A 24,028-nucleotide genomic window follows, 5' to 3' on the forward strand; every position below is an offset into this window, starting at 1 on the left:
ATAAAAGATTTCAAAAACACTGTCACCACAGTCTAACATTTCAAAAAGAAAAGGTGCATGATCATTTTGATAAAGGAAGTCAACACCTGCTAGAATTCAGAGGAGAAGCTAAATGTTTGGGACAGATGCTGCTTAAGGTAAAGGCTGACTTTACAGGTGAGCCTGGAACTCCTTGGAGCATGTCAATAAGCAGATAAGAAGGCTCTCATGGTAGGTGAAACTGCAGGTAATAATATTAGCAGTAGGAAAGTGCAAGGTGTATTTGGCAGTGAGTAAATAAGTCATTTTGATGAGAACAGGGAAAATCAATAGGACAAAGTGACTGATTAGATAGGGAGTGAAAGAGATACGAGAAGCATGTGTGTCTCCAGCCGGGAGGATGGTGATCATTAACAGAGAGAGGAGTTAAGAGGTAGCAGTTGGTGAACTATTCAATATATGACACATGGAGCTTGAGATGGGAGTGAAACACCCAGCAGACTGTTGGAAATTTAGGTCAGGGGCCAAGGGAAAAGGTCAAAGTTAGAGATAAGGCTTGAAAATCTTCAGAGCGAGAGAGTTGGGATGAAACCAGAGCAGAAGGACAAGGCCTGGACCTCGGGGAATGCTCGCAATGTCTAGTGGGGGAGATAGGAAAGATGCACAGCTGACTGCTAAGCGGGATGGAGCGAGTGCCTCATGAGTCACATAAGTGTGATAACCATTCGGAGGCAGGAGAGAGGTGTACACCAGCAGAGCGGAAACATTCTCTTTCAAGAGAAGAATGAGTGATAATGAGCAGGACCTACTCCCAGCAGGACCAGACGGCTTCTGTAAGTCATTTGAAGGGATGCATGGTTCCAGCTAGACAGCTCACCTGCTAACATCAGAAACACAGGGAAGGCTGATTAGACTTTATTTGCAAAAAAACAATCAGCCAGCTTTGTCTGGGGCTGATTTACCCTTTTTGACTCTCTATGTTGATCTTCTTAATGGATTAATTAGCAAGTTTCTGCTTCACCTTTAGTCATTTTTGATAAATTCAGAAAGTGCAAATTGAAGCAAGTATTTCATGAGGATAAAGCCAATCCAAATAAATAAGGCATCAAGGTAAAAGAACAATGGTCAAATGCCCTTTTAGTTTCTGTGCTAAAGTAGATCTTAATTGTTACACAAATTAACACATACTGGGTACTATTGTATCAGTCTTTTTCAGCAGAGACATTTATACATTCATATGAATTAGTTCTCTTGATTATAGTCGATGACACGATAGCATCATTAAGTGAAGGAAATACAATTCCTCCCAACCACTGGAAGAACCACTCAAAGAGTTTCTAGCAATATAAATAATAGCCATTGGTTCTATTTTATTTCAGTAGACTGTGAAGAGTGGAAAAACACGAAGTGAAAAAAAAGGCTACCTTGGTTTTTATACATTTATAAAAAGGAGCCATGAGTCTGCCAGCAAACGGCTTGCCAGTTGCTTTAAGTGTTTCCAACCAATCTGAAGGTTAGTTGAAAGCAGTGTATCTTGTAAGCAGACACATCAACAGTAACCTTCTGGTCTATATCTGCTCCAAGTGCTCTGTTCCAGAAACACTACATGTAGGAACCGGTATGTTAATAGGCTTTCCAAACGGCTCAGCACCCTAAAATTTAAGAATCGTGTCCTAGGTATCCTAGGGAGACCCAAGGATAGTTGGGAAGGTGCCCCAGTGGACAGGACCCAGACCTCCCCTTTTCCTTTTCTCCTTCTTTAAGCAGAGCAGCTCTCCTCTATGACTTTATTGTGTTGGGCTTCCAATCCATTCCATTCATCAAGCCAGAAATCTAAGAGTCGTCCCTTACCTCCCACATCAATCCATCTGCAAGTCCTGTCAATGAACTCATCAAAATCTAGCTCAAAATCTGCCTCACTTTTCTCCATCTGCATTGCCAACACCCAAATCCTGCTTGCTGCCTTCTCTTGCCTACTCCTGTCATAGCATCCTAACCCATCTACTTGTTTTTGCTCTAAGCCTCTGCCAGTCCATTCTCATGAGAACACCAAGAATTTTTTTTCTCAAAACTTAAATTTGATCACATTGCCTCGCAGTTTATAATTTATCTATGGCTCCCAAAGCACGAATCTGGGCTCCTCTGACCATGGCCCATAAGTGTGTCATGCCCCTGCCTATCCCTGCATCATCTTGTGCCACATTCCCCATGTCTGTTTTTTTTCTTAGCATCAAGGCAAGGACATAGAGTTTTTACATCTGTTCTTCCTCCTGCCTGGAAAGCTCTTCATCATTTTTTGTTTGTTTGTTTGTTTTTTGTTTTATTGCAAAGACCTCAACTTAAATATCACCTCCCCAGAGGTCTTCTAAGACCATTCTATTTAAACTCAATCTCCTCCATTATTCTCCATCTTAGCACTTTCTTTCTCCTTCATAATTTTTATCTCAACTTGAGGTTTTTGTTGCTGTTTGCTTTCATTTTGTTTGGCCCTAAACTAAAAGCTCAATGAGAATAGAATCCATGCCCATCGTGTTCACCACTGCGCCTCTGGTACCTAGCATGGTGCTTGGCATATATCAGGAACTCAGTTATTGGATGAATGAATGGTTAAAAGGTTTCGAAGTTTTCAAGGTGTGGAGTCCCTGAGATAGACAAGTTAGACATTTTGGTTGGGGTGAGAGTGTGCATTTAGAAATTAAATTCCATTCCAGAGTTATACTGGTGACCGGTGATCTGAAATTCTCAAGCCCATGCTCTTCCAGCCTAGTGGAGCTAGATCGCGTTATTGTTGGGAAACTTCTATGAAGCTAAAAGGTTGTTTTGCCCCTTATGAAGAGAGATGTATTCCTGTTTATCTGTAAGTACAAATTGATCACAATAAGACATAAGAATTTGAGCTCTTTGGGGGAGAATGCCAACTGATTATACAGCATGCATTATTAATACTTGTTATGGTTATATTAAAACTCATATGAATCTCATGTAATCTCATTTTAAAAGTATAGGATTTTGGCCAAGAACATTATGACTATCTAGTTTGGCATTAGCATCATCTGGAGAGGGTCGAAGGCAGGATCATTGAAGTAGATTTGACTGCTTGCTAACAGCACATTGTATTTCCCATCACTGATGGAGGGGAATGTGGAAGAGGAGGGGGCTGGTATCGTGCTGGGAGGGGTGGAATGGATGAGGATGATGAGAACTAGCTCTAAGCTCCCTTCCAACTGCTTCTGATTCTTCAATTCCAGCTGAGCCAATTCAGCCTAACTTAGCAGTTATTGAGGACCTTCTGAGCATCAGGAACTGAGCTGAGAGCATGACCATGAACAATTTAGACATCCACTCTGCCCTAACAGAATCTGGAGATGGTCAGTGAGAGGTGAACACGACTTGGTAAAACCAGATGGTGACATCAGTCAGCACTTGGCTGTCCTCTTGGAATGTCAGTTTGGCACAAGAATTAGCCACGTGTAGTGAACAATAAAAAAAATAGCACTCTCTTAAATGGTATAAAATATTTCTAGCCCCCATATAAAAAAAATGATCACTGGACATGTTGGAAATGGCCCCAGAATTTGAAGTCCCAACTGGCTTCACTTAAATGTTCCTTCATCCCCTCATTTGTTTGAGCTCTTTAGCAATACCTACATGTTTATTGTATTTCCTGTGTGATATTGAGCCATTTTTTTCTTAATTTAATAGTAAAATCCATATGCACTTCTCTTATTAGATTTATGAAATAATGGAATGTCTGACTTGCCCAGAATTTCTTGATATGTAAGCCTGCAGCTGTTTTCCAATACCCTGTTGTGTTCATAGTTACTTACTCAAATTTGATAGAACCATCATGGTGCTGATTTGTAACTCATGGCAGTGGCCAGAGCATCTTTTATTTTCTCATTAGCCCCTCTGCAATAATCATCATTTTCCACATTAGGTACTACATTCATTGTTAGTATAAATCATACTCTTCTAAATTGTCTCAACACCAACATTGCCAAGTAGCTGGTTCATTTTGCACCTACCTTTTATTTAAGTTGACAATAGTTGTCTCACTAGTTGTAAGACATTTCCTCCACTTTTTTCAGCTATTTTATGACTTAGAGTAAAAAATACAGATTATGTGATGATGTTGGGCAAGTCATTAACTTCTCTGGGCCTGTTATTTAATCTGTAGAATTAGAGGATTTAATTAGGTTAGAGGTTAAGCTACTGGACAATGAAGCAAATTTAGCTCTCAGATGAGCTTGGAATGGCCTTCACAGCATTGAGATAATTCATTGACAGCTCTCTAAAATTGGGAGATTTCCCATGAAACTCCAGATTTATGGCTTCTCTTTGAAAGATCAACATCTGAATTCCCTTGACAAATCTGGCCCCAGAGACTCCTTGCCTCCATCTCACATCCTTCTCTCATTCACTAGTGACAGGGGAGGAAGACACAGCTAGCCCCTCGCATTTCTCTTCTGATAGCACCTGAAGATGGTTACACCGCATGCCCTGTTCCTGCTGAAAGCTAACAGGAGACTCAGAAAAACCAGACTCAGAAAGGGAAGCTCTCTTAATGGCCTAGAAAATTCCTTGAAGAAGGAGAAAAACAGCGACCTCACCTATACCGTAGCCTTTGGCCACTGTTCATGTTGTGGCCTTGCATTGCTCAATATTTATTATGGTTTGGGTTAATACATTTGTTTAAAAAAATTTGGGGGGAGGGGTGGGGTGGAGGACAAGGTGATTTATCTTGACTCCTTGCCCTTCCTAGTTCTGTGAATCCACCTTCCTTAAAACAGTTCTTTCTGTTTGGTAACTTTAGGAGAAGGTGTGTGTGTGTTGAGAGGAGCAGGTCTTGTTTTGGGTTTAAAAAAAAAAAGAGAAGAGAGAAGAAAATTCTAGCCTGAGCTCATTGGGAGAGAGTGGTCTTTAAATTAGACACCTGCTCTTCACTTAATTGCAGACCCCAACTGACCCATTTTATTTATTTATCTGTCTGGCCCCTCTAGGCATCTGAGTTTCCACTAGGTAATCTCTAAATCCTCTTCCATCTTAACAAACCTAAACGTTTTAAAGATATTCTTTCAAAGGGGGAGAGCCTCTGCAGGCAGGTATATCCCTTCCTCCCTCTCCTGACAGAATATCACCAGTCTAAACACAAAGATACAACCCTTGTCTGGGTTCCATTAAATCCCCAGAAAAGTCCCTAGCACATAGAAGGCACTTAGTAAATATTTGTGGAATGAAGTATTCAGGGTTAGCAATTACCTTTGGAAAGGATCTATGGTGATTAACAGAGCAAATTAGTGTTTAAGAGAGCCCAGACAATCACCTTAATGGCAATATCATTATATTTTATGTTACTCAGTAGAGAGGGATAACCAGCCTAAAATGCTTTGGTTTAAGTATTTTGTTGTTTCGTAAACTCCCTATTAACATGTCCTGGGTATAAATACAGTCAGGCTTTTAGATTTAAATTTTATTTCTAAAGAAGGGTAGGTATATATTCCAGGCAGTAGTGAAGAAAAACAGCAAGCCTGAATCTTAAAGGAATAAGGATTTGCCTCCTTAACTAAGATAGGCTTAAAAAAAAGCACTTCATGAAAATCAGGTGTCTGAACGGAGCCAGGGCAGGGATAGGTGGCAGAACGCTGCCCCCTTGTGTTTAGTATTAGAACTTACAACCTAAGTGCCCACACAGATACGGAGAAAAACTAGGGTTAACAGAGAGGAGAGGGAAGGGGGACGAGCAAGATAGGGGTAGAAGATTAAGAGATACAAACCTCAATGGACAAAGTAAATAAGCAACAAGGATATACTGTACAGCACAGGGAAATATAGCCATTATTTTGTAATAATTTTAAGTGGAGTATAATCTATAAAAATACTGAATCACTATGTTGATCACCTGAAACCAATACTGTAAATCAGCTGTACTTCAATTAAATTAATTAATTAACTAACAGTTCAATCTTGAAAGCTAAAAGAAAAGAATGCTGCAGTATTTGGAAAAGTACACATAAATAATCTTCTCAGAGGAAGAGATTGAGAAAACTGGCTCATTTGACTTCAGTATAAACTAGCAATCCTAACCTACCAGCCGGCAGCACTGGATGGAGAGCTAAGATTTTAGACATTTAAAATTACTTTAAAAACTCACCAACAAACACATATTGAACATCTAGATGGAAGTCATTGGAATGGAGGTGGTGTATAAGGTCATGGAGTTCCAAGGAGAATTCCACACCCTTAAATTTGGACGGTGCTTTGTAGGGTTTAATTGCTCCTACGTCTCTGCAAGACAGGGAGCTTTGTGCCCACGACACCCTTCCTTCAAAGCCTTACCATCCTAAACCCCATGCCTCAAGACTGTCAAAGAGTTGATACCACTTTACCTTGTCTATTATTGAGAACTAGTCTAATATTGATAACAATACCTAACATTTTATGGAATATATACATTTGCCATGCACTGTTCTATGTGTTTTGCATACATTCAGTCATTCACTGCATAATGACCCAGCGAGGGGAATATTATTAGTATTGTCTCATTTTACAAGTGAGTAACCAAGCCACGGAAAGATTACTCTGTTACGAGGTACCCACTGGTAAGCTGGGGAGGCTGACCACTCACTCTGTCATGCTGTCTCTCGATGACCATAGCTAGCCGGAGGGCCTCCAAAAATTGTTCTGCAGGTTGTTCATTGTTCAAGGTTGCTGCCCAAGGGAGCTTGGGAACAGTAATCCAATCCCCACTCAGCTTGCCAAACTGTAGGCCTGCAGGGCTGCATCTGTCCAGAGAGGTCTTTACCTAATTAGCACAAAGGTGCTGGGAGCCAAGTACTGAATTGAATGCTTTGTATTATCTCATTTCATCCATTTGTCCCCAAGCCTCTGCCCATTCTGTTTTCAAGACTCCAGTGCTTCCTACACATGCAAAGATCTCTGTATTGCTTATGTTTTAAGAACTTTAGGGCACATGAATCATTTGTAGACCTACCTATGAACACTACTTACTTGCTTTGATTTTTTGTCTGTCAAAAGATGCTCCAGGTGTTAACTGCTTGGGCAGCTTTAATTAAGCAACTAGGTCAACTAGGGGAGAATGCACAACTTTGAAATAAGCTGTTAATAATTTAAAACATAAACTATTTTAAACCTATATTTTCTGCATCTTTAGTAGCGATATTTGTACAGTAATTAACTCATTTTGCATACAATGAACGCTTCTTTTTTTGTTTGGTTGGTTGGGTTTTTGGTTTTTTGGGTTTTTTTTGACTGCTGGGCACTATTTGGTAATGAGAATTCAATAAAGAGTAAAATTATTGTTACCCTAAATAAACTCCTAGTCAAATAAAGGAGAAATATAGGAAATGGAACTCACTTATTTGTCATTATATATTTAAGGGTTATTATACATCAAATTCTCTTGGGCACTAAAGGTACAAAGAAGCTCTGAACTGTTATCACCAGACAGGACAAATGCTTCTCATACTAAAATATATTTCAGTCAAGTCAAAGTTACCTCACCTAACTAAACTAAACAAACTAGGAGTATCCAGTACAGAGATCACTTACTTAAAAGTGCTGTAATTTCCTCACAGAATCTTCTCGGACCACTCTCTCTGATGATAGTCTCAGGAAGATACTCAAAATGGAATTGCTTTTTAAACTGTTAAAATTCTTGAGAAGCCCTGAGCTTAATGACACTGACTACCTTAAAGAGAATAACATTTTTATGCATAATATAAACACCGAAGAGTATGAATCTTTAAGTCCTCAAAATTAGTAACAATTAGCATAGTGCTTCCCAGATTACAGTGCATTTTCACAGTCATTTTTCATTTGATACTCATAAAACCCCACAAGGAAGGTTTTAATTTACTTTCATCTCTTTCTAGAGGATTAAGCAAGACCACTGAGATTTGTCCATGATCCTTTAGGTAATAGGCGGAGCCAGGTCTATAAATCAAACCAAGTATCATGTAGATTTCACAATGACATTACAAAATCCCCTATAGTATTTTGTTATTCCAGTCTTGACTGGGGTATTATTATTTACTGCCAGCTAAATAAAAAGATTCAAGCTACAATAGTTCAGTATGAAATCGATATTTTAGAAACACGTCTGAAAAGTAATCTCTACTTACCCAGAAGCCACTGTTGCTTATAACAGCATGTAATGGCCAGATCCACGACATATTGTATGCTGTAGTGTCAAAGCAACCATAATGGCTGATTCATTAGGACTCATTTGGCTTTGCAGTGAAAGCAGTTCTTGAATTGATATAATTTTACAGTGTAATTTAGTTAATTTCACTAACTAGTATTGGGACAGACCAGGAACTTCCCAAGAAAGTAATGCCATCTAGAGGTAAAATCAGGCGGATGACATATACCTGCAACAAATTGCAAATAAAATATATAGAATAGTTTATTTAACCGTAAAAAGGGATGAACTATTAATACGTGCTACATCATGGATGAATCTTGAAAAGATTGTGCTAAGTCAAAGAAGCCAGACACAAAAGATTATGTACTGTATGATTCCATTTATATGAAATATCCAGAATAGGTAAATCCATAGAGACAGAAAGCACATTAGTGTTTGCCAGGGGCTGAGGAAGTAACTGCTTTATGAGCAGGGGGCTTTCTTTTGGGGTGATGAAGATGTTTTGGAACTAGATAGTAGATGCATAAGTTTGTGAATATATTAAATGCCCCTGAATTGCTCTCTTTAAAATGGGCAAAGTCAATTGAAACACTTCTGGAAAGGATTCACCATTCTAGATGCCATTAAGTGAATTTTGCCTCATTTTAAAATGTTTTAAATAAAATAAATATATAGAATGTATTAATCTGTAATACCTTCATTTATACAAAACGAGTGTTAAACCATATGTGTCCTGTCATTTGTTGACTGAGGCAATGTTCTAGGCACAAAGAGAATACGAAGATGCATAACCCAGTTTCTATCCTTAAAAGCTACAAGTTAGTGGTGAAGGGTTGTACGTTCATAAAACAGGACTAGATGGTGGAACGTGATGAGTGACATAAGGGAGAGAAAAGATAACTACAGGCCAACCTCAGAGATATTGTGGGTTTTTTTGGAGACCATGGCAATAAAGCAAGTCACATGAATTTTTTGGTTTTCCAGTGCATATAAAAGTTAATTTACAACATACTGGAGTCTTTTAAGCATGCAATAGCATTATGTCTAAAAAATATATACATACTTTATTAAACAAAATTTATTTATTTTATTTTTGTCTGCATTGGGTCTTTGTTGCTGAGTGCAGGTTTTCTCTAGTTGCAGCGAGTGGGGGGCTACTCTTGGTTGTGGTGCGTTGGGCTTCTCATTGCGGTGGCTTCTCTTGTTGCAGAGCACGGGCTCTAGGCGCTCAGGCTTCAATAGTTGCGGCGCTTGGGCTCAGTAGCTGTGGCTCGCAGGCTCCAGAACGCAGGCTCAGTAGTTGTGGCGCACGGGCTTCGTTGCTCCACAACATGTGGGATCTTCCCGGACCAGGGCTCAAACCCGTGTCCCCTACACTGGCAGGCGGATTCTTAACCACTGCACCACCAGGAAAGTCCTACATACTTTAATTTAAAAATACTTTATTGCTAAAAGATGTTAACCATCATTGGAACTTTCAGTTATTTGTAATTTTTTGCTGGTGGAGGGCCTGGCCTATATGCTGAAGGCTGCTGACTGATCAGGGTGGTAGTTTCTGAAGGCTGGGGTGGCTGCGGCAGTTTCTTAAAATAAGACAACTGTGAGTTTGCCACATCAATTGACTCTTCTTTTCATGAACGATTTTCTCTGCAACATGCACTGCTGTTTGATAGCATTTTACCCACAGTAGAACGTCTTTCCAAATTGAAGTTAATAATCTCAAACCCTGCCACTGCTTTGTCCACTACGTTTATGTACTATTCTAAATCCTTTGTTGTCATTTCAACAGTCTTCACAGCATGGTCACCAGGAGTAGATTCCATCTCAAGAAATTACTTTCTTTACTCATCCATGAGAAGCAACTCCTCATCTGCAAAAGTTTTATCATGAGATTGCAGCAATTGAGTCACATCTTCAGGCTCCACTTCTGATTCTAGTTCTCTTGTTATCTCCACTACATCTGCAGTTACTTCCTCTGCTGGAGTGCTGAACCCCTCAAAGGCATCCATGAGGGCTGGAATCAACTTCTTCCAAATTCCTGTTAATGTTGATATATCTTGGCCTATTCCCATAAGAATGTCCTTAATGGCATCTAGAATGGTGAATTCTTTCCAGAAGGCTTTCAGTTGACCTTGCCCACATCCATCAGAGGAATCACTATCTATGGCAGCTGTAGCCTTATGGATTGTGTTTCTTCAATAATAAGACAGTTGAAATGACTCATTGATCCCTGGGCTGCAGAATGGATGTTGTGTTATCAGCCATTAAAACAATATTAATCTCGTTGTATATCTCCATCAGAGCTCTTAGGTGACCCGGTGTTTTGTCAATGAGCAGTAATATTTTGAAAGGAATCTCTTTTTCTGAAGCAGTAGTTCTTAACCGTGGGCTTAAAATATTTAGTAAACTATGCTGTAAGCACACATGCCATCATCCAGGCTTGCTGTTTCATTTATAGAGCACAGGCAGCGTAGATTTAGCATAGTTCTTAAGGGCTCCAGGATTTTGTAATGGTAAATGAGCATTGGCTTTAACTTATTGTGTGATGAGCTGCATTAGCCCGTAACAGGATAGTCAGCCTGTCCTTTGAAGCTTTGAAGCGAGGCATTGGCTTCTCCTCTCTAGCTATGAAAGTCCTAGCTGACATCTTCTTGCAACAGAAGGCTGTTTTATCTACATTGAAAATCTGTTGTTTAGTGTAGTCACCTTCATTCATTATCATAGCTAGATCTTCTAGGTAACTTGCTGCAGCTTCTACATCACGCTTGCTGCTTCACCTTGCCTGTCCAACTTGTGGAGGCAGCTTTTCCCCTTAAGCCTCATGAACCAAAACCCCCGCTAGCTCCAAACTTTTCTTCTGCAGCCTCCTTACCTTTCTCAGCCTTTGTAGAATTGAAGAGAATTAGGGCCTTGCTCTGGATTAGGCTTTGGCCTACGGGAATGTTGTGGCTGGTTTGATCTTCTATCCAGACCACTAAAACTTTCTCCGTATCAGTAATTAGGCTGTTTTACTTTCTTATCATTCCTGTGTTCACTGGAGTAACACTTTTAACTTCCTTCAAGGACTTTTCCTGGGAGGGAGGAGAGATAAATTCTGAGATTGGGACTGACATATACACACTACTATATATAAAATAGATAACTAATAAGGACTTACTGTATAGCACAGGGAACTCTACTCAATACTCTGTAATAGCCTATATGGGAAAAGAATCTAAAAAAAAAAAAAAAGAGGGGATATACATATATGTATAACTGATTCACTTTGCTGTACACCTGAAACTAACACAGCATTTTAAATCAACTATATGCCAATAAAAATTTTTTAAAAAACCAAAACCTTTCCTTTGCATTCACAGCTTGCCTGACCGGAGCAAGAGGCCTAGCTTTCAACCTATGTAGCTTTTAACATGCCTCCCTCATTAAGCTTAATTATTTCTAGCTTTTGATTTAAAGTGAGAGATGTGCATTTCTTGGGAATTCCCTAGCGGTCTAGTGGTTAGGACTCCACGCTTTCACTGCCGTGGCCTGGATTAAATCCCTGGTCGGGGAACTAAGATCCTGCAAGCTGCACAGTGGAAAAAATGAAGTGAGAGGTGTACATCCTTCCTTTCACTTAGAGGCCATTGTAGGGTTATAAATTGGCCTAATTTCAATATTGTGTCTCAGGGAACAGGGAGGCCCAAGGAGAGGGAGAGAGATGGAGAATGGCCAGTCAGTAAAGCTGTCAGAACACACACAACATTTACTGATAAAGTTCTTGGTTGGTGCCCCCAAACAATGACAATGGTATCAAAGATCAGTGACCACAGATCACCATAACAAACATAATAATAATAAAAATGTTTGAAGTATTGTGAGAATTACCAAAATGTGACACAGAGACATCAAATGAGCAAATTCTGTTGGAAAAATGGCACCAATAGTACTTGCTCGTTGCAAGGTTGACACAAAACTTCAGTTCTTAAAAAATACAATGTCTGGGCCTCCCTGGTGGCGCAGTGGTTGAGAGTCCGCCTGCCGATGCAGGGGATACGGGTTCGTGCCCCGGTCTGGGAGGATCCCATGTGCCGCGGAGCGGCTGGGCCCGTGAGCCATGGCCGCTGAGCCTGTGCGTCCGGAGCCTGTGCTCCGCAACGGGAGAGGCCACAACGGTGAGAGGCCCGCATACCGCACAAAAAAAAAAAAAATATATATATATATATACAACGTCTGTGAAGTGCAATAAAGTGAAGCACAACAAAAGGAGGCACGCCTGTATTCTGTCAACTGGAGAAGGGCGTCACACTTCACAATGGGGGCCAAGGCAGCGTGGGGCAGTGCAGGAAGCCTCCTGGAGAAGTTGGCTTCAGATCTGGAGTTTGATGGAAACCAACACACTGTGCAGAAAACTCAGCTTAAATTTAAACACGCTGGGCTTCCCTGGTGGCGCAGTGGTTGAGAGTCCGCCTGCCGATGCAAGGACACGGGTTCGTGCCCCGGTCCGGGAAGATCCCACATGCCGCGGAGTGGCTGGGCCCGTGAGCCATGGCCGCTGAGCCTGCGCGTCCGGAGCCTGTGCTCCGCAGCGAGAGAGGCCACGATAGTGAGAGGCCCGCGTACCGCAAAAAATAAATAAATAAAAAGAAAAAATTTAAACACGCTGCCATGAAGCCCAACCGGTGCAGCACTGTGCGTCTCGTTGCTGCCTGCTCTAGCAGTGAGATCCAGGCGCTAATATTCTGAAAGGCAGCTCTCACCTATGGGCACTAGACAAATAGCTGGAAGTGAACTCTCACACTCTGTTGTGACTGAGAGCGGAGGGCAGCTCTTTCATAACCTTATCTTGAACTTCATGTTTACTATTTCCATGCATATTTTTATATGTCTAATATATAAGTATGCATCCATAACTAATATATGTTATTCAAATGATATATTTCCATGAGTACCTATAAATGCAAATGAATAGGAAAAAATTGTCAATGTATGTACCGAACTGACACCAGTGCTTACTTCTGGGGAGACAGGAAGAGTGGAAATAGGTAAGAGTAAAGTGGGACTCTCATTTGATGTGTTATTGAGTTATTACATGGAGATTGTGTTAGCAAAACAGCAAAACAAAGAAAATCAGCAAAACAAAGAATCAGCAAAAACAAAGAAACATGGTTTATTATGTTTAAATCAGCAAAACAAAGAAACATGGTTTATTATTTTTTTAATTTATTTTAAAGTGTAGTTGATTTACAATGCTGTATTAGTTTCTGGTGTACAGCAAAGTGATTCAGTTATACATATATGTAATTGTTTGCATGTGCTCATCCCAAACTCCCAATCCATCCCTCCCCAACCCCCACCTTGTCAACCACAAGTCTAGTCTCTATGTCTGTGATTCTGCTTCTGTTTCATAGGTAAGTTCATTTATGTTGTATTTTAGATTCCACGTATAAATGATATCATATGGTATTTGTCTTTCTCCTTCTGGCTTACTTCACTTAGTGTGATAATCTCTAGGTCCATCCATGTTATAGCACAGGAAACTATATCCAATATCTTGTAATAACCTATAATAGAAAAGACTGAAAAAGTATATATGTGTGTGACTGAATCACTTTGCTGTACACTTGAAGTAACACAACATTTAGATCAACTATACTTCAATTTTAAAAACACAAAAAGGCCGAGGAAAGTCTAGCTGGAGGAAACATTCCATTGTTCAAGATTTACTGAGTACCTACTATGTGCCAGACCCTGTGCTAAGCTCTTAGAATCTTGTTTTTTTTTTTTTTTTGCGGTACGCGGGCCTCTCACTGTTGTGGCCTCTCCCGTTGCGGAGCACAGGCTCCGGACGCACAGGCCCAACGGCCATGGCTCACGGGCCCAGCCTCTCCGCGGCATGTGGGATCTTCCCGGACCGGGGCACGAACCCGTGTCCCCTGCATCGGCAGGCAGACTCCCAACCGCTGCGCCACCAGGGAAGCCCCTCAACTCTTAGAATCTTTAAGATTTTACCAAGATATGGACTTTTGGGTCATTAATAGCTGAGGTCAGCAGAGAAATGCTGGACTTTGCATTTTGCCTCCACACAGTTTTCTATTCTTTTCTTAATCTTTCCCGAGGAGGAAAATGAATTGTCTCAGTGTGGGAATGTGTGCCAGCAATAAGTCTCCAGAGACCCAGAAAATGAAGTAAATGTCCTAACAAGGAGACAGAAAAAGTGAGCTGGAAGGGGAGGGGAGGTGAGAATCCTACGGGTACCTGCCTCTTACATTCATTCTCCTAAACAGCTGCACACATCTTCAGTGTCATGATTTCTGAGGTAGCATCCCTAACCAATTCTGTGCTCCCCTAAGGACAGAGGAAAAGAGGGTCAATTATGTCCCCTCAAACTTCAAAGCTGCAAAACTTTAAGAAAGTTCAAATGGTCCACTTCTGCCAGTAATGCACAGTGCCAATATAGTCCTGCCATCTGTTTTAAATTCTAAGTGCAGCAACTGCTACATGTCTTAAATAAATATTCAAACCAGCTGCCAAGACAAAATTCGGTTAATGGCATATTTTTAAAGTATCTAATTCCGAGTGTGATATGGAACAGAAGTATGAAGTTTTTTAAAAGGCTGGAAAGCCTTTTCCAAGTAGAATGGAATGCAAAGGTCAATTATATGCTTATTTTGTTTCTCTACTAAAACCAGAAAAGTTTGCCCTTCCTAATCATGCCAGCTGACTTTTTGAGTCAGTGTGTGTTATTAATCGCCGTCATAACCCTGACTTAATTTAAACACAAAAATGTGGTGCGGTCGTGTGATTGGAATGTTCTTTATAGTCCCTGCCTTTGGGGGATTAAAATACTAGCTTTAACTTTTTTTTTGAAAGAGTGGTCCCCATTCCCCAAATCAGTTCCTTCAGAAAAGTGAAGATTATTGAAAATAAAGTATTGAGGGAAAAGAAACAAAAAAGAGAGAGAAATAATCACTATGCAGTGTTGATTCTGGAAGCAGAATATGTGCCTCAAAGTCTTGACAAACAACCCTGCTCGGTGGGCTGGGTGGGTAGCCAGCCATTAGAACAGCCAGCTGAGATTTTTAAGAACAAAGAGTCTTGGCTCAAGTGATGTGATTGGTCCAAATGTCAAAATCATTTGGGGATTTTGTATACCCCCTGTTGACTCTTTGTTTAAGTGCTACAAGGAAGCTCTAGGAGGTCATAATTACGTGAAATACAACAATTAGTAAAAGCTTGCTTTGAATAGAGTTTTAAAAAAAATTTTTAATTGTTTTTTATTGGAGTACAGTTGATTTACAGCATCATGTTCATTTCAGGTGTACAGCACAGTGATTCGGTTGTACACGTAAATGTTTATATATATATTTTTTCAGATTCTTTTCCCTTATAGGTTATTGCAAAATATTGAGTAGAGTTCCCTGTGCTATATACTGTTGGTTAACTATTTTATGTATAGTAGTGTGTATATGTTAATCCCAACCTCCTAATTTATCCCTCTCCCCACCCTCCTTTTCCCTTTGGTAACCATAAGTTTGTTTTCTATATCCGTGAGTCTCTTTTTGTTTTGGAAATAAGTTCATTTGTATCTTTTTTTTTTTTTTAGAGTTTTTAACATAACATAAATGTTTATTAATGATAAGATATAATAGCAATCTATGAACACATATTGAAAGTCATGAAACAGCTGTATAGACGTAGATGTAGATATATGTATATACCTTTGCAGTGAAATGATTCATATACCTTAAGCTTTCAGAATGATGGAACTTTCAGAATAATAGAGTGTATACAAAGCAAAAACAAAAAGTGGGCTTTTTTCCTTTATATTTTCACTTCATCATCACCTCCTTAAGTGGGAAAAAAAAACGTGCTTTAGTTTTAGATAAATTAAATGACCCCGGGGAGAACATTTTTAGCAATTACACAGTAAGAGTGAAGAAAATATGTTTATTTTAATGATCTTTAATTTAATATAGTACAGGTTTTTCAAAATAACAGTGTTTCAGGATATGCTGGAAATTAATACACCTAAATACCTAGGAGAATAATATACCTAAATAATTAGGTATATTAATAAATATACCTAAATACCTAGGTGAATAAGTGTCTTGCAGTCATCGGGAATTTAGAGTAACTCCTCTTCCTGAGCCTGAAGAATTTATTTTTATTATTATTATTTTTAATTAATTAATTAATTAATTTTTGACTGCATTGGGTCCTGGTTCCTGCACACGGGGTTTATCTAGTTGTGACGAGCTGGGGCTACTGTTTGTTGCGGTGCACGTGTTTCTCATTGCAGTGGCTTCTCTTGTTGTGGAGCACGGGCTGTAGGCTTGCGGGCTTCAGTAGTTGTGGCACGCTGGCTCTAGAGTGCAGGCTCAGTAGTTGTGTTGCATGGGCTTAGTTGCTCCGCAGCATATGGGATCTTCCCGGACCAGGGCTTGAACCTATGTCCCCTACATTGGCAGGCGGATTCTTAACCACTGCACCACCAGGGAAGCCCAAGACATGGAATCTTTAAGTTTCTGTGCAAATTGTCCTTAAAGTTTCCGGTGTATTTGCAGAGCACTTCAAAAATGCAAAGTGTTTATTTAGTAACCAGAGATGACAGCAGTAGTAAGTGCAGGCTGACCTTATGAAGATGTCTTTTGTTGCTTCCATACTTGGAGAGAGACTAGTGGCTCATCTGAGATGAACCTCAGACAATCTTAAGCAGAGTAACTGCCCAGCTAAGAGATTCCTTCTTCCCTACAAACTAAATTCAGAACCCCAAAAGAGGTATCAGAAAAATGTGGGAATGGAACAGAAGTTGAAAACCAAGCTATAAAACTGTGCTGTTTGTGTCTATTGTTTTGAAGGGTGTCAGTCATTATGTAGTGGCCATGGTTGATTAATGTCCATGTGGTGCCATCATTTTTAACAGAGACGGCAGTTGGGTTTATTTAATCAGTAGTTGATCATCAAACAATGTTGCTTTCCTGCAATTGGTTGTGACCTGCCAGAGAATCAGGAAGGTTTATTTAAATGTGGATATGATTTTTAATGTTAGTAGTAATATAACCTTTAAGACAGTGATTCTCAAATTTTAGGTTTTTAAGGATTATTTGAGAAGATCTTTTTTCATGCATTCTGGGACCCCAATCTTAGAGATTCAGATACAGATGGTCCAGGGAGAGGTCCCCAAATAGTTGTGTTAAATAAACTCTCCAGGTTATTCTGAGGCATGTTGGCCTATACCACAATGTAAGATATTCTGTATCCTGAGCATCTCCTTCTGTTAAAGCCATCTGACATCTGAGATGCTATGAGTATTTAAGCAATTTAACTCTGCGCTAAGTTAGTGAGAACATAGGATTCCCTTTGAAAAAGAAAACTGTCTTTGACCTACATCATTTCTAAGGACAAAAAAAAAATTGAACAGGAATAAAAATAACTCAATAAAGAACTCTTCTTCTATCTTTGAGGATGACAGTGGATTTAGAAGACACGCTCTTCCTAATAAAAATCATAATCAAGACAAAATGATAGGTCATTTAAATTTAATTAACTATTGAAAAGAGGTTTATTTGCTAATACTAAAAATTTAAAATCTAATGAGAAACACTTAAAAACCAAATACCATAATTTCTATATACTCTTTCAAAATTTAAGAATTGAAAGATTAATTAAAAATCACGTCCAGGTGAACTGTTTCATGAGAAGAATAAATTTTCAAAAGTAATATCAGAGCTCAGAAATATAAGTTATTGACTAAAATAGAAATTATTTCAAATTATAATAGAGAAAATTGGTACAGAAGTCAATAATTATTCCATTTTGCAAAAATAATTTTGCCATGGGTCTTCACAATAAGCTAGTATTTTGTAGACTCAAGTATTTCTTCTTGGACAAGATGAAATACAGATTATTTTAACTGCACAGAAGTTTAGTCAATAAACTTTTTGTTTTTTGTCTGTTTTATAAGCACTCTAGTATGTGCAAGTCTAGCATCAATGCTTGTATAGAGTGTGGTGGAAGTGTGACTAAAGAAGAAAGAGAGAAGGCCAGGCTGGGGAATGTTAATATTAACCGAATAACAGAGAAGGAAGGCTCTTGAGCTAGGACCTCAGACCAGCCAATGTGAAATATTGAGCCTGGGTATGAAGAAATTTCAATGAGATGAATAATAGGAGTGATAGTACACAGTCAGACATTGTGTCTATATACAATCCCTTTTGGAAAATGGAAGCAAATATCTGGATCATTTGGATTCAGAGAAGCCTTGATTTTTCCCAAAAGGCCATTTCAAGATTCTTGATGATTGGTATCGTGGGCATGCTCCTTTACCTCTCCAAACCTCAGTCTTTTCTGTAAAATGGAGACAGGAATCCCCACCATGTTCATTTGCTGGGTAGATTAAAGGAGGTTATGTACTCGGAATGCCAAGCACATGAAAGGCTTAATCCCTCAGACCTGTCACTGTTATGAGCTCTTTTCCGCATAAACACCATTTATTCTCATGTGATAACTTTATAAAGGGCAGGCTCAATGCCCAATTCTTAGAATCACAGAAATGCAGGTTTGGAAGAATGTTAAAGGTCTTCTCTGTCCCAAGCCCTCCCTCTTCATCTGGTGCCAGGTCAGAACCTGTGAGAATTCAAGAGAATTTAAAGCAGGCTAATAGGTTGGCTCCTTTCTAACTGATATTCCCTAAACAGTTGTTCACATTTATTTAGGAATTTAAAAATTAGAATAAAAGCAAAAAGTTTAATTTCTGCTTCTCATACTTGGTAACCTTACTTTGGGCAAAGCTTTTAGCATAGTTTTGCAACTTACCAATTGAATGATAGAAACTGATTTCCCCTGAGTTGAAATGTAAGACCCCATCATTGCTTCCAAATTCTCTTTTGCAGCACTGGATCAATAAGTAAAAGCTGACATTAAAACATGAGCTTTAATTAACTAATTAATCGATAGTTAACATTATATAATGAGTTGATAAATCTTAAAGTTTGCATGCCATTGTGTTTGGAACTTGCGTGGGATCCAAAAACGAGACTCAGTTTGACGTTTTCTTTCTTTTTTTTTTTTTTTTTAATTTCATGTTATGTATTTTTTTTTTTTTTTGATGTTGGGGGTAGGAGTTTATTAATTAATTTATTTATTTTTGCTGTGTTGTGTCTTCGTTTCTGTGCGAGGGCCTTCTCCAGCTGTGGCAAGCGGGGCCACTCTTCATCACGGTGCGCGGGCCTCCCACTATGGCGGCCTCTCCTGTTGCAGAGCACAGGCTCCAGACGCGCAGGCTCAGCAGTTGTGGCTCACGGGCCCAGCCGCTCCGTGGCATGTGGGATCCTCCCAGACCAGGGCTCGAACCCGTGTCCCCTGCATTAGCAGGCAGACTCCCAACCACTGCACCACGAGGGAAGCCCGTGACGTTTTCTTTTTAAAGCAAATTTTAATGTCATATACCCTTTTAAAAAGGTTAATTTCTTATATCCAAGGGTGGTTATATCTTGGTAGTATCTTTCTCGATGGCCACTAAAATAGATTATGCCACAGGTAAAATGGTCCTTAAGGTTCCCTGAGGCCAAGCTTTGTAATGGACAGGGATTCCTCCAGCTTGATTTTGCTGAGGCAGTCATCATGGTTAATTAACGACCACAGTCATGACTGACATGGACAGCTGAGGCCAGGCATGGAATGTAGAAACACAGGCTAAAGGACAGGAAGAATTGCATAATTAACTAAATGTTCAGGGCAGAGTCAACAAAACAGTTGTTCTTGACAACCAACCCATTTTCTCTGCAGTTGCTGAAAACTGTGTGGGTAGGATCCACAGATAATTGGCTCCCTTCTCCATTTCATTTTGCCTGTCTAAACATTGCATAAATAATTACTTGATAAATTCAATGTTGATGTTGGCACGTGAACAGACAGACAAGTGTGACTGCTTCTTTCAAAATTTATAAATCCAATATAAATAGTAATCAAACCCCAAAGGAGAGTGCTTAAAAATATTCCTGTTTAACATTCACAATCCCATTTAACTTGCCTAATTTTAACCCACACACTTGTGGAGCTTAATACAGAAACACTCTTGGCCTACATTTAAAATAATGTAACATTTGACAAACTGTTCAAGTACTGAGTTTAAAAATACACTCTGCATAAATTATGATTCTCATATAAACTCCAGATGCATTACTTGCAGGATTAACTTGGGGTTTCTCTCTTCCTCAATGCACCATGTATACACACTCACACAAGTAAGCAAACACAAGAAAAATGCTAGAAAACATAGTCTGAGAACATACCATGAAAAAATATTTAATAAGTCAGGGTAAGTAAACTTGAGTAGTCAATGGAAAACAATTATTTTAAAATTTAAGTTTTCTTTAAAATTACAATTTAAGTATCTCTTAAAGGTACACAAGAAGACATAGACCACCTGCCTCACTCTGGAACTAAAATAGACAATTCATTAGCCACATTATGGCAGCCAAATGGCATGAATTCTTTAGATGCTGGACCTGGTTAAAATAGCAACAGCAAATTTCATGAACAGAGTGAAGGGAAGGAAGAGAAGAGAGAAGAAAAAGTCTAATATAAAAAAGTCCAATTCTTTCTAGTTGTTTTCAATCTAAGCGAAAATTAAAACTCTTCTTAAGCTATAACTGCAAAAAGTAAAAAGGAAATCCATTAGTTTAAAAAAAAAGAAACCTTAGACAACTGGGGCTGAGGCTGCTGGCATTTATTTTTGCTGGCATTTATTATTTATTATTGTAACCACATCAACTCTGCCATACACATTTGACTAAATGCACTTGGTTGTTGTGTCTAAAAATGTTCAAGGAATGTACAGGAGAAAGAAGGTAGAAAATCAAATACAATGAGTAGAATATTTTACAAAACTGAAAATGACACCAGTTAGGTTAAAATAAAGAATATCCAATTAACATACCTAATTTCACTTTTGTGCTGTATTTAAAGGATTTTTTCAACCTTCAAATTTAAGTTATTTTTGAAAAGTAGCTTTACTGAAATATAATTCACATACCATTTAATTAATTCAGTGGTTTCCAGTTGAGTTGTGCAATCATCACTTCAATCAATGTTAGAACATTTTCATCATCAAAAAAGAAGCCTCATAACTATTAGCAGTAAGTCCTCATTTCTTCCAAACCCCCAGCCCTGGGAAACCACTAATCGAATTTCTCTCTTTGCCTATTCTAGACATTTTATATAAGTGGAATCATTTTGCTCTATTATCACTTTGAAGCCAGATTAATTCTAGTTTCACTTTACTTGACACTCTTTGATGGCTTCACACTGACTACAGAAACATCTTTTACACAGAATACGAGTCCTTCCATAATCTGTTTTCTTCTCTCCCTGGTTTCGCTCCCACTAACCACACTCCGGCTGAAGCAAATGGTGTCCCGGACAAGCCAGGCTGTTTCTTTTCTCAGTGCTTCTCTCATCCTGCTCTCTCTGCTTGGGCAGCCTTCCCCTCCTGCTCTACTCGGTGGTCTCTACTTGTTGGTTAAGACTCTGTGAAAACTTTTCTTGCACCCTCCTCCAGGAGAGGGGACCAATGCCTCCTTCAAGGGCTGTTCTCTACCCTCAGTTGCGAGACTTTGTATAGGACCTGGTCCACGGCTACTCCTAAAACTGCATTTCCCACCACTCTGCCTGTTGTTTACTCCAGGCAGACTGGCCTCCTTACAGGTCTTCACAACTTCCATTCTCATTTTCCAGGAGTAAAAGTATTTTCCCCAGGTATTTCCAGTGTGTTCTCAGCTTTATTCACCTCTGCTCCAAAGTCACCTCCTAAGAGAGATTGTCTTGAGCACTCTAACCAAAGAAGTTTCAATCCCCTTTTCATTTTCTAAACAAAATTACCTCCTTCTGAGGCCCCTCTACCTTACTTTTTCTCTTTGTAGTACTGATGTAACATTATGTAATTAGCAATGTATCTGTCTTCCCTTCCAGAATGTAAGGTCTGTGAGGATGGGTCTGTTTGGTTCACTGCTGTATTTGTGAATGAATGAATGAATGACACCTGTGACACTTAATTATATGTGTTGGTTTAAGACTTCTGTCTTCCCCACACTGGACAGCAGGGGTTGTATCCTATTCCTCCTAGTTTACTCAGTGCTCCTTCCTGGCACAAAATAACTTCTTAATATTCCTTGTATGACTGAATGATGTCAAGTATAAATTACCTGTAACAATGGTTCCCAACAAAGGGACTCTGAATCCATGTAAATATGTAATATGGAAGAGTACATAAGCTGAAGAATACAAGGAAATCTTTCCACTAGTCCTTTATCTGAAACTCTTGAGACCACTTCTGTTTTAAGATTCAGACTTGTTCCCTACTTTTTTTTTTTTAGAAGATGTTGGGGGGTAGGAGTTTATTAATTAATTTATTTTTGCTGTGTTGGGTCTTCGTTTCTGTGCGAGGGCTTTCTCTAGTTGTGGCAAGCAGGGGCCACTCCATCGCGGTGCGCGGGCCTCTCACTATCGCGGCCTCTCTTGTTGCGGAGCATAGGCTCCAGATGCGCAGGCTCAGTAGTTGTGGCTCACGGGCCCAGTTGCTCCGCGGCATGTGGGATCCTCCCAGACCAGGGCTCGAACCCATGTCCCCTGCACTGGCAGGCAGATTCTCAACCACTGCGCCACCAGGGAAGCCCTTGCTCCCTACTTAATTAACACCTCTGGTAGGGTCTCGGGCAGACCCTGTAATCAAACACATTAATGGCTTTGCAACAAAACATGTGAAGAGCCCTCCGAAGAATGATAAATAATGCTCAAATCAACTTTTTCTGTCGTGAATTTTTCTGTCAAGAGAAATGTTAAGAGTTTGGGATTTTGGAAGTGTGGATATGGGGCTGTAGACGTGTACTAGCATATGCAGATCTGTGTGATGTTTTATGCTAAAATGGATTCCCCACATTCCAGTTTAGAAATCACTGATTTAATGCATTAATTTAAAGACATCTATTTTTTTCCCAGCATAGCTAGCATTAATGTAGCTTCTACGTGTTAGCCCTTGTGCTAAGCTTTTTAAATACCTAGGTAAAAACTACTATTTGCCCCATTTTATGAGTGAGAAAATTAGGGTTTAGAGAGAGGGTTAGCAGCTTGTCCACAAAGCTTGTCAAAAGCTGAGCTGGATCAAAACTGCAGCTGTCTCAGAACCAAAAGTCATGTTCTGGACCACCTGGTCACCCTGACTTCATGGAGTTCAAGATAAAAATTCTTTAGTCTTGCCAAGTTTCTTCATGATGTTGAGCCAAAGGAAAGTTTCTATAATTCAAGTGAATGTAAAAAAATTCCTCAGGCTACAACTCCCTCATTAAAAAAAAAAAAAAAATGCTGGCTATAAGTAACCAACATTTAACTGATATTTGTATAACGGAGTAATTTATCTCCTCAGCTAAACCAATGTTTTAAACATTTGTAATGAGAGATCAAGTAATTCCAGATAATTAAAAAATTATGTAGTCACACTAACTTGCCCTGATTTTATTTTTTGCAGAACCATGATCCAAGGAGTGCTATTCCCTAACAGATGAGAGTAGGAATGGCAGAAGAGAACAATCTAAAAAAGGTACTATCACAGAGGATATGTGGATTTTCACACTTACCTTTTTCAAGAGCATCTTAATTGCTTGAATTTTTTTAAGCCAGGCAGAAGTTGATCAAATATAATTGTGATGACCAAATTTTGGAACTCTTTCAGAATAACAAAATATAGTAGCGATCTTTTGGAATAAGGAGTTAGTTGTATAAGAACAATAAAGCTACATTAAAAAAAAGAAAACAAACCCCTGCGTAGGGCTACAACTTCAACTGAAGATACAGTGTTTTGGACCTTACCATGCTTATGTGAAATCTTCAAGTTATGAAATGTAGAGT

General features: G+C 39.3%; 1 long non-coding RNA gene across 1 annotated transcript; it reads left to right on the forward strand.

Annotated features, from left to right (window-relative positions):
• The first annotated feature begins 508 nt into the window (after positions 1 to 508).
• LOC309798853 lies at positions 509 to 23,668 on the forward strand. Its single transcript, XR_014293245.1, has 3 exons — positions 509 to 812; positions 2,691 to 2,836; positions 23,649 to 23,668. It is a non-coding gene; the product is annotated as an uncharacterized lncRNA (long non-coding RNA).
• Positions 23,669 to 24,028: the final 360 nt, after the last annotated feature.

Source organism: Mesoplodon mirus (assembly GCF_964341445.2).
Source record: "Mesoplodon mirus genome assembly, chromosome: 2".
Lineage (NCBI taxonomy): Eukaryota > Metazoa > Chordata > Mammalia > Artiodactyla > Ziphiidae > Mesoplodon > Mesoplodon mirus.